Below are 4,521 nucleotides of genomic sequence, written 5' to 3' on the forward strand. Positions count from 1 at the left end.
GCGCGTCCACTGCAAGGGGCGCGGATTGGATCCCGGATGGGGGAACTAAGATCCCGCATGCCATTCGGTGCGTGAAAAATAAATAAATAAAATAAAATAAGTTGGATAACAGTACTGTCGTTAACAAGCCCCTCCCCCAAAAAACAAAAACACAAAGTCCTAATATTTTATTTATTTATTTTCTAAATTATTTTTTAAATTTTTATTGGAGTATAGTTGACTTACAATGTTGTTAGTTTCAGGTGTACAGCAAAGTGAGTCAGTTATACATATACATATAGCCACTCTTTTTTTTTTTTAAGATGCTTTTCCCATATAGGCCACTATTGAGTAGGGTTCCCTGTGCTGTACAGTAGGTTCTTATTAGTTATCTTTTATATATAGCAGTGTGTATATGTCAATCCCAGTCTCCTAGTTTATCCCTTCCCCCCCAAGAAAGCCCTAAATTTTTAGAGAAGACACATTGAAATGCCTATAGATGAAATGATATATCTGGGATTTGCTACATGATGGGCGGGACTGTAGATGAAATTAAATGGGCCCTGGGTTGATAATTGTTCAAATTTGGTGTCAGGCACAGGGTGGTCTCTATGCTATTTGACTTTTATATGTTCGAAATTTTCAGTAATAAAGTTTTTTAAATGCCTGTGGCACACACAGGTGAATTTCAAAAACATCGTGCTAAGTGAAAGAAGCCAGACACAAAAGGCCACATTCTGGAAAAGGTGAACTTTTTGTAATCAAATGGATGGTTGCCAGGGTTTGGGTTTAGGGGGCAGAGGTTGACCACAAAAGGTGCCAGGAACTTGTTGGAGTGATGAAAATGCTGTATATCTCACTTGTGCTTGTTACATGACTGTATACATTTGTCAAAACTCAGAACTGTACACCAAAGGAAGATGAATTTTACTATATGTAAATTATACCTCAATAAACCGGACTTAAAAAAGCATGTTGCAGAAGCACTATTTCAGGCTTCATACCATGGTATGTAAAAAAAAAAGAGAAAAAAAAAGAAAAAGAAAGTGACTTCCCCTGTGTTCCAGTAGGTAAGACTCTGTGCTTCCAGTGCAGGAGGCCTGGGTTCAATCCCTGGTGGGGGAACTAGATCCCACATGCATGCTGCAACTAAAGAGTGCGCATGCCACAACTAAGAAGTCTGAATGCCACAACTAAGAAGCCCACATGCCACAATGAAGATCCCGCATGCAGCAACTAAGACCTGGCACAACCAAAATAAATAAATAAATAGTTAAAAAAAAAAAAAGAGGACACAGGTGCCTCCTGATGTTTGGCTCCAGCCCCAGCGAGGACCTGGAGGTGAAACCAGTTTACTTCTGGTTTATCACTGCCAATCTGATGGCTTTAAAGGTGCTGTGAAGTCCAGTCTTGCTGTTCACTTCAGGTCTAGCCAAAGAGGCCGGATGACGTGGTAGATACTTGTTATTTTAGCTAATGTTTCCCAGGATACATTTCTAAATTATTGCAAGAAGAAACAAACTTCAAAATTCTTCTTGGGGACTTCCCTGGCAGTCCAGTGGTTAAGACGCCATGCTTCCACTGTAGGGGGCACCGGTGTGATCCCTGGTTAGGGAACTAATAAAATCCTGGATGCCCCGTGGTGCAGCCAAAAATTTAAAAAAAACAAATCTTATTCTTGCTAACACAGCAAGATTTCCTCCAACAGTTACTGAGCTCTCTCCAACGTGTCATGTTTACATCCTAATGTAACCTATTACAGCCTCTTGATCAAAGTGTGATGGCAGCATGAAGCCTTATTACTTAACAGGAATGTTCAAGATGTTAACTGCTGCCCCATTCTGGAATTTCAGAAGCAATTTAACAACAAATTTGACACTGACATTATCGTGGAGTCCTTGGAACAACGTAAGGAGTGCTTGCATGTGTGAGACTTGAAGTGTCTGACTTAATTCAGGATTTTGTAGGGTTTGGACCTCCTGACAAACTCACACAAATCATCAAATTGTGATACAGTTTGTATTTGAGGAAGTACAGAATGAAGATGTTGAAAGCTGCTTCAGTCTCACCTGAAGGGCTGCTTGTGATGGTTAATTTTACGTGTCAACTTAACCGGGCTAAGGGATGCCCAGACAGCTGGTAAAAGATTTTTTTCTAGGATTATCTTTGAGGGTGCTTCAGAAGAGAATAGCATTTGAATCAGTAAACTGAGTAAAAATCTGCCCTCAACAATGTGGGTGGGCATCATCCAATCTGATGAGAGCTTGAAGAGAACAAAAAGGTGGAGAAAGGGTGAATTCTTTCTCTTCTTGAGCTGGGACATCCATCTTCTCCTGCCCTTGGACATCAGAGCTCCTGGCTCTCAAGCCTTTAGACGCTGGGCCTCCCACCAGTGGCCTCTTAGTTTTCAGGCCTTCAGACTCAAACTGAATTATGGCCCTGGCTTTCCTGAGTCTCCAGCTTGCAGACAGCATATTGTGGGATTTCTCAGCCTCCATAATGATGTGTGCCAGCTCCCATAATAAATCTCCTCATATATCTGTATAGAGATACATAGACATATCCTATTGGTTCTGTTCCTCTGCAGAACTCTAATGTACTGCTCAAGACTTGCAACAACTGGCAGCCACAGGATAAGTGGAAGCTGTAAGTGATGACAGTGGCAGTGATGAGCAGAACAAGTCAGGGCCAAGGGACACATGGCCGACTGACATATATATGCCAGGTGCTCCCGCCTAAGGGAAGACGTGAGACTTGGCAGCTGGCCAAGAGGAACTCAGTGGGCCCACTGCTAAAAGATCATTCATGTGAAGACAAGCTAGCCTGAGAGGGTCTGCCACCTAGAATTTTCCTCTCTACAGACTTGTGTGCTTGCTCTTTTGTAATAGAGGAAGTGCCTCTGATGGGAATATAGCTCACTTTTCGTCAGCTATATTAAGAAAGGAGGTGGGGGAATTCCCTGGCGGTCCAGTGGTTAGGACTCCATGCTTCCACTGAAGCGGGCACAGGTTTGATTCCTGGTCGGGGAACTGAGATCCCATATGCCGTGAGGCACCCCCCCGACAAAAAAAAATAAGAAAGGAGGTGAGTCAGCAGGGGCTTCAACAGAGCTTGACTGTTGAAGAACATCTTTCTATCACCTCTACAAAAGTGGGAGAGAAGTGGGCATTCACTTTTGGAATTAAAAAATAAACAATTTCCACTTCACCAATAGGAAGATGAGAAGTGCTGACAATTTCTATTATTTATTTTAAGCGGACGTTTGCACCTGTATGGTCACTTTCTACAGTCAGGGCATTCCTTTCTTTGAGCATTCATGGGTGCAGTTTGTCTTCTCTTTATAGGAATAAAAAATACAAGTCCTGGGCTTCCCTGGTGGCACAGTGGTTGAGAGTCAGCCTGCTGATGCAGGGGACACGGGTTCGTGCCCCGGTCCAGGAAGATCCCACATGCCGCGGAGCGGCTGGGCCCGTGAGCTATGGCCGCTAAGCCTGCGCGTCCAGAGCCTGTGCTCCGCAACGGGAGAGGCCACAGCGGTGAGAGGCCCGCGTACCGCAAACAACAACAACAACAACAACAAAAATACAAGTCCTGACTTTTCCCTGTTTTGAGGAAGGCATGTGACCAAGCTAGAGGACAACTCAAATGCAGGCAGCCCAGAAGAAGATGGGGTGAAGGCCGCCTGATGACAGACAGGGTTGAGGGCAGCAGGGCTTTGTGAAAGGGGCAGCAGTTTCCCAGTCCAGATCATTCTGTCATGGTCTAGGGCGTAGGTCTGGAAAGCTCAGCCTCTAGTCTGCCCATCGATTCTGCCCATCAACTCTTTAAAATTCCTTTTCTGCTAAATTGGCCAGAAATATTATTTAGTATCTTGAATAGAAGTACCTTAAATAGAAGATAAAAGGACAGTTTCTTCAAAAATCCTTTTTTTCAACTGTCTATCTTATAAAAGGAAAGAATTACCCGAGCATTTGGCCAGGAGTTAGTGGTCACCCTTGATCTGGGCCCGGAATTCACCCAAAACAGACAAAATCTCAATATGGTTTTAAAAACTATCCAGTGGGGCTTCCCTGGTGGCGCAGTGGTTGAGAGTCCGCCTACCGATGCAGGGGACACGGGTTCGTGCCCCGGTCCGGGAAGATCCCACATGCCGCCGAGCGGCTGGGCCCATGAGCCATGGCCGCTGAGCCTGCGCGTCCGGAGCCTGTGCTCCGCAACGGGAGAGGCCACAGCAGTGAGAGGCCCGCATACCACACACACAAAAAAAAACACTATCCAGTGAACAGAAGTATACAGTCACTCCAAAGCCACAGGGGTGAGGAGTGTAAGAAGATGTAGAAAAGATTCGATTACAGAGGCCACGCTGCCCTCGTGACTTGGATTATGCCCCACTCCACCCACTCTCTTCTCAAGGGACCGTCCTCCATTCTGGATCTGCTCACCAATTACAGCAAAGCCTCACACAAGGCAAACACTCCTCCTACTGGGCACCCTAACTCCTGCAGAGAGCCCCATCTCAGGACAAAGAGTCTCAGCCTACAG

Source organism: Delphinus delphis, chromosome 20 (assembly GCF_949987515.2).
Source record: "Delphinus delphis chromosome 20, mDelDel1.2, whole genome shotgun sequence".
NCBI classification, from domain to species: Eukaryota; Metazoa; Chordata; class Mammalia; order Artiodactyla; family Delphinidae; genus Delphinus; species Delphinus delphis.